The 12,899-nt window shown below is 38.9% G+C and overlaps 1 long non-coding RNA gene across 3 annotated transcripts in view; it reads right to left on the reverse strand.

Moving 5' to 3' along the window:
- Positions 1-1,122: 1,122 nt before the first annotated feature.
- Positions 1,123-12,899, reverse strand: part of LOC143163987 (uncharacterized) — a 69,248-nt gene continuing 57,471 nt past the window's right edge. For all 3 annotated transcript variants that reach the window (XR_012996006.1, XR_012996005.1, XR_012996007.1), the window contains 2 exons: positions 2,937-3,004; positions 1,123-2,095 (listed from right to left, as the gene is read on the reverse strand). This is a non-coding gene — a long non-coding RNA (uncharacterized LOC143163987). The remainder of the gene's footprint in view (positions 2,096-2,936; positions 3,005-12,899) is intronic.

A 12,899-nucleotide genomic window follows, 5' to 3' on the forward strand; every position in this document is an offset into this window, starting at 1 on the left:
GCGCTGAGGAGAAAAGGGCAGGGGGCACGGCGGGAAGCACCTGGGCGCGCGCCGGGCTGCGCCCCGCCCGCGGCGGCGGCCTCGCCTCCGTACGCCAATGGGCCGGAGAAGCGGCAGCCATCTTGACAGGAGGGCTGGGCTCCCCTCCTGCCGGTAGCACTAGGAAATGGTGGACACGGGGATGGGTCGAGCTGGCGTTTGGTGGTGGCTGTCACGAACTCGCCATCAATTTTTACCAGACTCCTATAACTTCATTAGTGCTGCTGGGGACACCAGTTAACAAGGCTTCTGATACCTTCACATTGCAGCCAAAAGACACAAGAAGGAAAATGTTTCTGGAATTACTGAACAAAATTTACTCTCAGAATCTGTGTTTTACACAAATCTCATAAATAATATTACTACTTAGTTTAGTACTCAGCTATGAGGATTTTTACATAAACTCTCTCCCTTTTGCCTAGGAACTTTGTAAATGAATTAGCGACTAAGTATTGCACCAAAATGACTTCTATGTGAATGTCCTAGGAAGTACAATACACCGGCAATATCCACAATTACTCCGTTCATTTGGTCACCATCGTTTTGTTTAAAATTCCACCATTTCAACTCTATGTTGAAATGCCTTTTCCTTCCTGTCCGTTGGTTACAAGGGCAAGAAAGCCCCACCGGGCCCTGGGACTCGGGTGTAAAATGTCGGTGCGAGGCTGATCGTGGAGACACTTTGGATTGACCTTTCCTCAAGCTGTAAATCCAGTATTATAGCACTATAGTTAGGTTTCTTTTATTAGAATATGAGTAATAACGTATGTCTTTTCCTCCCTGTTAAGTGCAGTTCATTTAAGATGGACTTTACTTGGTTTTATTTGTATTTTGTGTGCTGTATTTGCATGTCTGTGTTGTGTGTTTTATAATATGCTGTATTTTCTACAGAACTAAACCAGGCTGGATTGCATCAGCATCGAGGTTCGAAAAGGGGATGAGCCTTTCAGGCCTATCTCTGCATGTTATGCTATAGTGCCTTACTAAAACTTTTGCCAGCTCTCATTCTGGTATTTGTTTTACAGCAATGTAAAAACATCAACATTGCCAACAAGCTTTGAACTTATAATAACATTTCTTCCCATTAATTATTTTTTTCATCTCTACTGTCATAGTTCAGCATAATTTTCATGGCCTTTGGTTTCCTTGGATACATTACAATCCTGTTCACAAATAGTTGTACATTTAGTTTTAATTACTACTGTTTTCAGGTGATAAAGGGAAGAAAAATAATGTGTGTTGCTAAGGAAGTACTCAGAGCTTCTAAATCACGAGTGTGCCTACACTGCATTAAAAAAACCAAACAAACAACAGATCCATGTCACTAAGAAAGAATGCAGGGAGAAAATCATATATCCTCAAATTTTTCATCAAATCTTTACTTTTTTTTTTAAATACTAGAACCTGGCTTCTGTATGAGTCTCTGTAACAGCACTCAGGAATTTCAGACTGACAAAACAATCCTAATACAACTTTTCTAACTTTTTCTTGTGTTTTGCTTGGTTGTACTTCTGGTACTGTCCATGAGGCTAGGAAACTCCAAGCTTAATCTTGGTGGCAATCTGTAGACTTACTGTCATAGAAAGTTTTTGTAACTGATACAGCCAGTAAATTCCCCTGAACAAATGAAAACTCTTTACTTTATTTGAAGGAACTTCAAATAATATCCTGGACTCTCCCTTAGTTGAAATGGAAATAGAGTGCAACTGTGAGTGAAAAGGCATTCCTCAAGAAGTGTTTCTGCTGGTGACAAATCAATTAATCATCCTCTCTAAGTGTACTGCCTCAAATACAGTTCAGTGTTCTTATAATACAGGATATTTTTAGCTATGTTTCATTATAATGGATGAAATTTTCCCCCAGCAGATAAGAGAGTCTTCTAACAGCGTTTGGTTTGTGTACTTACCTCAAGAATTAATTTGGCTTGTTATATCTTAATAAAGCTTGCAATTCTTGTTTTGCAGGTTTCTCTTTGATATTTAGGCAAAGCATAGTCTTGCAGTTAAAGAACAAAAGTGAGAGGCATGACATCTGTTCCTGGCTCAGTTAGTAGTTCCTATAGAAAACAAAGTAGACAGAAAACAAGGTAGAAGTACAAAGTCTTTAAATTTCTTATATGCAAGGAGAAGACAATTTTATGTCAGTTCCAGACTTATCTGTTGTGTTAGCTCTGCCCCAAAAATTCCAAGCCTCAAGAACAATTTATGAATAACAGTGTTCAAAGGAGCTCAAGTACAGTAATAGTTGAAGGTAATCTATTGTTTCAGCAATATATCTTTCCTAATGCAGACAGTTCTTAGAAGTGTTGGATGAAGAGCCAAATAATTTTAAGACCAAATAAAACAACAAATCAAATTTTGCAACCAATGTTCTTGCATTGTTTTCCTCTGAGTGGTTGGACATGTGGGTAGAAAACTGTTTCAGTTGCTGGGCAATTGTCATTGCTTCTCAGCCACATATTTTTATTGTTAAAGTAAATCTTACTTCATTTTGTGTGTGGGATTTTTCAAAACCAAGGAGACCTAAAACAATCGCTATGGATTGTAAGTATTCAAAAGAGAAACTGCTTTTGGAGTATGGTTTAGTTGAAAACAACTTGTTAGCAGTAGTTTCAGAACAAGCGGTAGCTGTCGCCCATTCCTTCCCCCATCCCCAACCATTCATTTCCCCTGACAGGAGGCCATAGCAGAGCAGGAATACACACCCATCTTTGCACAGCGCTGCCCCTGAATGCTTTGCCCTAGCCTCTGCAGTAAATTTAATTCCAATGGCATAAGAATAACAAAGGGGGAAAGTATTTGTTTTTAAAGATTGGCAAGTGACATTATCCCTCTAAGATCAATAGATTCCTGGTGACATTCTGTATTACAGTGTCGCATAAGAGAAGCGTATTTTACCTGGTTTAAGCCCAGTGGGTCAGCAACGTCCATCAAGATTACTTCTGCAAAAAGAGAATCATCTGTTGCTGAAAGAAACAAAGTGAGTCTTTAGTCAGCTCTATATATTTATTTGTTTAAAAAAGTCATGGTCAACTGTTTTCAAAAGAGGCTGGATAAAACACCCAGTGAAATCAGTTGGTGTACTGAGAAAGGAAAGACTGACTCTGGTTAATATTTGTTCATATAAATGGCAGTTCAGGAAGCTTCAGTGGTGATCTTAAGAGACTTTTGAAATATAGAAGACATGATCCCCTGAATGATGCAATAGATAAGAGGAAAGATCTGTCTGCTTCTTTTATAAAATATTCATATTTATAGTCAAGCTTCATGGCTGAATTATTTCATAGGCTCATATATCCTTTTTTTTGAGAGTATGTCTATTCTAAATTAGCTACATACAGTTTTCTAGGGTAAAATTATTCTGGTTGAAGAGAAGCAATCATACTGACTGATTCCAGATGCTTAGTTCATTTTGATTTAGTATAATTAGCTGATGAGATTTCAAATAATTACTGATTTAATGTATATAATAATACAAGAATGATTAGTTAGCTCATGACTGTTGCACAGATATCCACATTTAGAGTCAGGCAAAAAGAACTTCATTTGCTAGCTAAGGGGTCCAGCCAGACAATCAATCATTCTTCTATTTCTCTTAAGAGAATAAAACCCTTAAATATGTCTGGAAAACTACGATACGCTCTCTAAATACTTTTTAGAGATACATGAATATATGCAGCAATGCATATATTATTTGGCAGGGACCAGTAAGGGCCGGCTGCTCCCCAGGGGGCAAGGAGCCAGGAACCAAACATGATACCAAGGTGGCAGGGCCCAGCCCCACAGCACCCAGGCAGGGCAAGCCCAGGGATGGCAGCTGGGGTCAACCAGGAGTCCGGGTCATCAGACAAGCTCATAATGAGGAGGCAGGTCTGAGGTGATGCCAGGAAGTCAATTTGCAGATCAGGGTCAGGTCCAGTGGCAGTAAACAGAGTGAAGTGCAGTTTGGTGATTGCCAGGCAAGTCCATGGTGGCAAGGCAGGGCTGAGATCAAGCCAGGAAGGTCGGGCTCAGATCAAAGAGGTCCATGGCCAGGCATAGACATGGCTGTACCACAGCTGAACATGGAGCTGGAGACCAGCACCCCCACAGCATAGCTCAGGCAGCGGCTGAGGGCCCAGGGCTGAGATGGGCCCATGGGCAGAGCTGTGGGTGGAAGCACCAGGAAAAGCTGGTCAAAGCAATTCAAGTCTATTAGTACACTCATGGCCCTGACATTATTAAATGTGCGTAGTGACTCTGCTGTGTCTTTAAGATTTAATGTATTTTTAAGTGAGTTACTCCATTGATTTTTCACTGATGATACAGATGACTTCATTAGCCAGACAGGTTTTCTAAGTGTGCAACAAAGTTTATAGATTACATGAAATCGGTTATTGAGAATGTCCTGTGGAATAAAAAGCTAGAGCTTACATGGTATGAAGGAGGGCAGAAATCTTCAGGACTCAATTAGGGCAAATGCCTGAAGCAGCAGATCGGTGTCACATGAAAATGGGAAGATACAGCCTGCATATGAAGGCACCATGAGGTCATATCCAACATAACCAATGGCCAGTGTACCAGACTGAGATACAGTGAGAAAATGTCTCAATAAAATATTCTCTAAAGCATGTTCTTTGACATGAAAAAAACACCCAAACCTCTTTTTGCTGTTCTTCTCTTATTTTTACAACCATCTATGGAATAACCTGTTGGGTCCCAGCTGCTAAGTATACTTTAATATTTTGCGCTATGTCCATCTTCAAGCTATCATTTGCTTTTATCACACTGGCAGTTGTACCACTGAGCCAATTGTTACGCCTGTTAAGCTGACTACAGTGTTAAAAATTACACTAATATTTGATGGTCTGTATGACACTTCAGAGAACTATATAGTGCATGAAGGAGCAGTCCTCGCTGAAGGATGTCTGTAAGACCACACACATAAAAAAGATTGAAGAATAACCTGTATAACCTGAAGTGTAAAGTAGCTTAGGCACTATACCATGATAATAATAGCAGATGTTTACATGTACACAGTCTTGATGGAGTTCTGGTATCCCTCTAAAATGCGATATTCAACTAAAGGGTCAGATGTTGTAGTGCTGCTGCTTCTATTTTTGTGCAGTGCCCTAAGGTTAAAACATTACAATGTAAAACCAAGGTCAAGAGGTACCCTTGATTGTACCCGGGAATGCACTGAAGCACACTAAAGTATATTACCAGCTGTCGGATCCTCAGGCATCTGCTGCAGTCAATCTGTAGCCCCGGGTGCTTGCTTGCTTGCTTGCTTTCAAATGCTTTTCTCACTTCTCCCGGTGATTTACACAAGTGATTCCAAAATTTAAGTTTTGCTGACTAGGAACCAGTGACAGAATATCTCTACGTAGTGTTTTATTCCAAATACAACTAAAAATATTAATTATTAATTTAACATGATTGGACTGTATGAGTTGGAGTCTTCCATGATGTGTGTATCAGTTGAATGCTTGTGCAATTCTGTTTACTTCAACAGGGTGCCTCCTGATCTGTGACTTCAGAGGAGTATCAGATCCAAGAGCTAAAACTTTTCTTTGCTAGGCAATTGTACTGAACTGTAGAATGGGTTATGAAGTCCACATTTGAGATTCGTAATCAACCTATCTTGTATCAGCATGTGTTTGCTGTCAAGCAACTGTAACTGGACACCAGAGATTTTACCTTGTTTAGAGGGCATCCCCACATGACTATTCCAGTTAACTCTGGGGAAAGAAATAGTATGTCAAGAGTGCAGTGGTAGCCCAGAGATATCCAGATGCTAGAACGGCTTTTTTAAGTGTTCAAGAGGCAACTGTAAGCAGAGAAAATAGACTGTTCTAACTTGACTTGACTGCAAGACAGCTAGAGCCTAGAAGAGAAGTACAAAAGCAAAGCTGCTTTGTCCTTTCACACTCCCACCTCTCCCCGGTATCAGGTTCCTAACCTAGTTTGGATGCAGCAATACTCAGCTTGGATCCAAAAATGAAATTAGGTCTTTATCTGTACTTGACTAGACTCCAAATGATTTCAGTAAGAGGAGGCTGAGTAAGGACTTGGCTGTAGGTGGATCAGAGACTTTGCAGTGTTTATTTATTAAATATATCCCATTTGGTGTCCTGTTTGTAGCCTGCCAAAGCAAAAGGGATTAAAATTTTTTTTCTTCCCTACATCTCATTACTGAAATAATGAGTAGAGCTTTTTTTTCCCCTCCACATTATTACTGGAATAATCTGTGAAGCAAGGAATTGAGTTGTTTCACCTTATCACAATCTTTGCCAAGAAAGATTTAGCAGCATGATAATTTAATGGAATATATTATAGCCACATTCCTTTCAGACATAAATTCTATGTAGAAAGATAGATATCTAATGGGAAAAAAGTTTGTGTTAATATTACAGAGATTTATCTGCTTTATTGTTTTTTCCAGTGCGGTGTTTTACCTGAAATAGTGGAGAGCATATATGAGAGCGAGCTAAATGAAGTTATGCCACCTCTTCTTGAAATGTGGATATAAAAATGACAGCATTCTTTCAGCTTCATTAAATATTAAGTAGAAGTACAAACATAATTATCACAAGTACTCTCTTGATAACCAAACGATGATTAAAAAAGATGTTCACTTAAAGCTGTGCAAAGTGAGGTTTAGGGGGTATGCCTGGCAGGAAGGAGCAGCGTGAATAACTCACAGTCAAGGCAGAAATTATCTAAAAAAATGTAAACATTATCAACAACAAAAAGATAACTGAATTCCATCGGAATTTCAACCAACTAACAAATGAAAACAATCAGCTCTACCAACAGAGATGACAAACAGTTCTGTAGTTCCTAGAATATTTTCATGTGCTAAAAATAGGCATGTCTCACTTTAATTGCATGAGAAACTACAAGCTGAGGATGAGTAAAAGGTCATAAAAAGGTGCTTGGCTTGAAGGTAGAAAAAAGCATCAGAGCACACATATCAGAATTAAAAGTTATGATAAAGATGTGTATGTTAGATATTCTGCAGGGCTGAGTTAATAGAGTTGCTTTAATTATGTCATAAGCTAGAAGTTAGAGCAATAATACAGGTGAGGCAATGTTAAAGGTTAAAAAAAGCCCAGATACTGCAGGGTTTACCAGCAGTGCAAACATAGTGTTTGAATTGTAAACATGAAGATTTACAGGTAAAAACTCTTACAAGTCGTCCTGACTTCCACTGTTTTCATGTCAATTCCATATGAATTAGATAGAAATGAAACAATATTCTCCTCATAATTGTATAAGAATATAATCTTCCAGCTGTTTGTAACAACAAAGCTAAATTTACAGATCTAATTGTGTGCTTCAACCAAATAGAAAAAAATCGTCAGCTTCAATGCAAGCTTTTAGTAAGTGACATCATCCTAAAAACATGAAGCATCTTTTTCTTCTCAACGCATACGGCCAGGTTCTGCTCTTCTCCTGTTGGGATATTCTCAAGTTGTTTTAAGGATTTCAGTCCCCGAAATGCAAGCGGACATTGTAAAACCATATAGAGGTCCCGGGGTTTGCTGGCTGTTAGAACACAGGCAAATGGCCCTGCATCCCTAAATTCAGAGTGTAATGCTGACTTAAAGCCACCTTTGTAAGCCAGGCCCTGTGGAAGCTACTCATAAAGGCTCAGCTCAGGATGTGTTCTGCATTACTTCCGCACTGTGGTCAGTGCTGTTTTCATTTCTTCTGAGTGCATTTCACTGTTTTAAGCAAGACTTTTACTTAGGAAGGAACTATCTTAATTTCCTAGGCTGCTTCTCATTAACGTGTAAAATTTAACTTAGTAGATAGCTACCTAAGTCTTGAGTTTTAGAAAAGGATTTACTTGTGAGCACAATTTATATAGCACTTGCTATATAAATTCATAGTTCATAATTCACAATAGGTGTGATCTGCTCTGTATAAATGATTATTTTTCTTCTGTTTTTCAGCTTTTTGAATTGATTATTCATAAAATCTTGTGGTGCATTAGTCTTAGGGAATCTAGGAACAGCGCTCTCTGAAACATACAGTTTACCTTAATACTTTCACGTAAACTTGTCTTTGGTATGAATGCAGAAAGGGCTTCCATTTAACATTTGACCTTTCAAAATACGTTTGCCAGTGCACTGTCTTCTTAAAAGACCTTCCTTCTCACGCTAAATACATCCAATTCTACTACTCAACTGGAAAACTGTTTGGAGTCACAGTTAGGCATTGGGTGTGTGTGTAGGGACACAGGTGCAGAAGGGTTGGTGGAGATGTACTAGTGTATAGCAAATAAAGTCTAGACAGGAGCCGTATGTTGCAGAATACATGTTGCTCTTACATTGCCTGGGGAGAAGCAGGGGTCCTGTGGGATAAAATGAAACGTGATGATACAATTAAGAACTTCAGTTCTGTTCCTGTGATACACATAGGTTGAACACACACTACCATCACTCTGGCCTTTCATAATCTCAGGGTGTTTGGACGTCTCTTAAGTGGGTATGTGCATGTGTGAAAGCTAAGAGACTCTTAGTGCAGCCGGCATAGCATTTTTTAGACCGGGGCTGTGTCAACATAGCACATTGAGAAGGACAGTCCTGGATTTTCATAGGTTTATCTCATCAGCCTCCATTATATGCACACCTAACACTGGAATTCCTTAAACCTGTATTCAGTGGAAACTGAGGTAGGTTTCCAAGCATCAGGCCTTTAAAGAAGCTGGTTATTTCTATTTTGTAATGCTGTATGCAGTGAGATTTTGTTTCCTCAATGTTTTTTCTTCCCATGTGGTCTCTCTGGAGTGGCTGGAAAACCCACTTAGACGTTTTGTATGACTTCAGAACTACACAGAGTGCAGAAGATTCTTGTCCCAAGTATCGCACATAGGTTGTGATCTGTAACAAAACTCCTATCTTGCTTTTGTCAATGCCACAACAGGACAATGTATCATGAGACCTTTACTTCAGAAAAGCGGCTTACATGGCTCATAATGGAAAAATACTATTATTAAAATTACAGGATTAAGCACTGTTATATCCCAAACTGGCAGAAACAAACAATTAAAAAGAAAGATGTTACTTCTTGCATGTTCTGTAGCTTGACTGAGCTGCATTATAAGAACAGAAGTGAAGAGTCGTTATCCAGTCTGCTGCTCAAGGAGAGCTCATTCATAGCGAGGGAAAGAAAACAGTGCCCCATAAAAAGAGATATCCATTTGGAAAAGAGCAGGAACAAGTCTGCCTGAAGTATGGGTTAAATACTAGATGACTTTTTAATAGAAAATAGTGATTTTTTGAAGATCTTAGTCTTAAGACTGATGGCGGAGTCAGAATAAATCCAAGTCTTTCAGAACATGTGGAAATGCTGTTTGAATTTCTTACCCCACTACATGAGCAATGAGACTTCACAGTTTTAAGGCATTTTTTTCCCCAGTGGTTCACGACTATTAGCCCAACTTTACAACATCTTGGGAATGGAAGAAGATAAACAGGATCACTGCTGAAGTATAGTCTCTTGGGTAGAAAACAGGATCTGCTTAAAAGCTCTGTTAATTCAATTTGGCCAGTATTTTGATTCTAGTTCTTTTAGGAAGAGTTTACAAGAACAGTAAAAAGCAGGAATACACCACCTATAATGTATTTTTTAAGAGAGCTGTCAGCAAAGTTTCTTTTTCAATGTCAGATACAGATGGGTGTAATAAAGTGTTCGTTTATACTCCAAAAGGGGATTCCCAATCAACTACTGAGTGATTAAATATCACTGGTATATTTGGCAAATTCCATCAAATTGTGCATGCGGACTTCAGAACTGCAAACACTTGGTTTTCAAAACATCTCTAATTCCAAGTTGATGGTACAAGATATACTACATATGATGACTGTTTTGTAATTTATATAAATGCTATAAAAGTAGACAGAGTCACCTAAGAGAATGATGCAGAAATGGTATTTGTTTACAGCATTCGTTATTCAATAAAATGGAGTAAAAAGCCTGTCTTTGCTCAAAAGTATGGTTTGTTTTGCCTCACTGGCATCCTACTTGATAATATCATATTATAGTAATTAAATATGCAAGAACTCATCTTAGCCTCAGATTATTAGTATTATCACCAGCTTTAATAGGTACACTTCATAGTAAAGTCTTCTTTAAAAAAATTCTTCCTTTAAGATTCAGGCAACTGAAAGTCTAGTCATAATTATATCATAAACTTCCATCTCCAACGTTGGTCATACTAATAAAATGAGTCATCTAGAAGGATGTTTTATCCACGTGAGCCTGAAAATGGCACAATACTGGTATTTAGCAAAAGATAGGAAAAAGGAGGTTGTATATGAAATTAAGAGAAAAATCAGATACCCCTGAAAACTGAAGAATAAATAGAATTAACTCATTTCTGCCTTTGAAGAAAGAAGACATTATTTTTCAAAAATTATCATGTTTTTGTCTTTAGTGTGTACCGGGAAGAAACACATTATCTGTTAGGGTCATGGTCATTTTCCTGGAAGCAGCTCTCAGTCAGCTTCAAAGTGGGAAAAGTGAGAAAAGCAATAGCAAATGGAAAGTACATCAAGAATATATTTTCACATTTTGAGTTGGGAATGACCTTGGGTGTTGCCTGATCCTTCTATTGTTACAAACGTTCATACAGTGACTAACGTTAACACTGGAACATTCAGAATCAAATACGTTAATTAGTCAACTTGATGAACAGGTTTGTGGTCATGAAACTCCTGCCAGCCTACATGAGTAATTAAAAGCTCCGTGCATTTGGTTTGAAATAGAGACCTGAAATGCAGGACCTCCATTGTATTGCTGACTGTAACTTACTCTTTGTACATCTGCAAGTTGTGTTGTAGATGGTCCTGATGACTGAAGTCTTTTAGCAATACCATGACTGATAGCCAGACTGTTTCTGCATGGAGCTGAGAATCTGTGCTCCCTAAAGGTCATGATTCCAGCAAGTCTGGACAGGTTTTCAATTTGAAGGAAGAACAGGGAGGCACGTTAATCAAACAGCTCCTCATTCCTCATCTGGTGGACACAGAAGTCTCTTCCCCTTGTACATGTATAAAGGGAAGGTCTGAGTGGGCTCTTCCATTAAATTTTCATTTAATGAAATGAAACCTCCCTCTACTAAGACAGGAAAGTGCCTTTTGGCCAGTCCATTAGTATTGGTGAATATAATTGTTAATTCTTCAGGCCTGCCTATCTGAGCACTGAGACTGCTAGAAACAGTAACTGCAGAATGTTGATGATGCATGTGAATTTCTAGACAAAATTCATCCAGAAAACAAACACAGTTATTAGAATACATGCAAAAGGTTGCAGACCAGGCACTCCGAAATTGGGACATGCTAGAGTTAAGTCTGCTTATACAACCTTAATTTAGGAATCTTGTGGACAGAATTACAATAGCCTTTAGTGAAATAATTCAGTGCTATTTTTTCCCAGCCTCCTTGGAGTGAATCAGGGTTGCATGCTAATGGAACGTTTACCTTGTTGGAAAAGCTGGGAGATGCACAAGGTGACAGGAGACTACAGGAAAGGGAAAGGACAATTTCATGGCTCAGAGAACTGAGCATTGTCCTGGGTAACTGAATTCTATCCATGTTTGTGTCACAGATCACCTGTGTGATACCAGACAGGTCACATAAACTAAACTTTTCACAGGTGGTGACTAAGTGTATATGCTTCATTTTCAAATGTTCTGTATTTGAGACACTCAGAATTGAGGAATGACCACAGTTGTAGGCAAGTCCTGACCCTGAAGTGTGGGAGCACTGGAGTTATCAGAAAAGAGGTGACAGGAACTTCTTCTAAGCCAAGGGTCATCCTTGGAAATTGTTGACTCAGTTTTATTAAGTTGTCCCAATGTAAAATGAGTGTCTGTCTAACCAGATGGGGGAAGACATTCATCTTGAAAAATGTATGAAAATGATTAAAATTTGGTAGAGTCACAAGCAACCCACCACAGAGTCTTCCAGAGGAAAACACTGGTAAATAATACATGGTACTCTATCCCTCTTTGGACTACCTCTAGATAGATAGGGGAGCCAGTGGGAGAGATGACAAAGTGAGGAAGACAGGGAAATTTCTGTCTTTCCAGTTTTAAAAAGTGTATCATTTATACAGCATAGGCTAAACAAGGTTTTAAAGAGTGTAACAAAGGGCTCACGCAAGTGTCTCCATGCTAATCATTCATCTGAAACAGAGGTTGCTCAAGTACACTTTCTACTAATACAGATCCTAAAAAAACATTTAGATGCATTGCCTACATCTAAAGGCAATGTTAAGCTTTGTATCTGCTTCACGTATTTCCCCATCCTACCGTTAGAGTCTACTGACTCTTTAATTCTAAAAAGTCCTTTCTGGAATTTACCCCACCCCATAACTTAGAGAGAAGTTGTGCAAACCAATCAGCACATACTCAGCTCTAAGGTTATGACTTAATCCATTGCAGTCAGCCTTTCTGAGTCTTGGGTGTGATGCTGACCTCAGCAAGATCATGGTACCTCGTTATTGCCTGACGTACTTGTTGATATTATTCTTACTCCTCCCCACCTCCACCTTTCTAAAAAATTCTAGGTCTTAGTACAGTCTTAGCTGACATCAGCAGCTACTTTGAGTTGCATTGGTAAGGTGATACAGCTGAGGAAACTCACCTGAGACTATGTAATAGAGATTGGTGTTCACAGAGTCATGATTCCTCCATAATCTTGTAACTGTCCACCGTTCTATGTAGATCTCATGTGGAGCTCACAGGTTTTGATGACAGCTTGCAAGACTCCTAAGTTTCACTTTGTTTCACTTTCTTCTTAGAGAATAACTTGATAGAAAAATGACTCCCAAGTAATTATTCTAGAGTACTTGGAGACTGATCAAATG

The sequence above is a fragment of the Aptenodytes patagonicus genome, chromosome 8, assembly GCF_965638725.1.
Source record: "Aptenodytes patagonicus chromosome 8, bAptPat1.pri.cur, whole genome shotgun sequence".
NCBI lineage: Eukaryota > Metazoa > Chordata > Aves > Sphenisciformes > Spheniscidae > Aptenodytes > Aptenodytes patagonicus.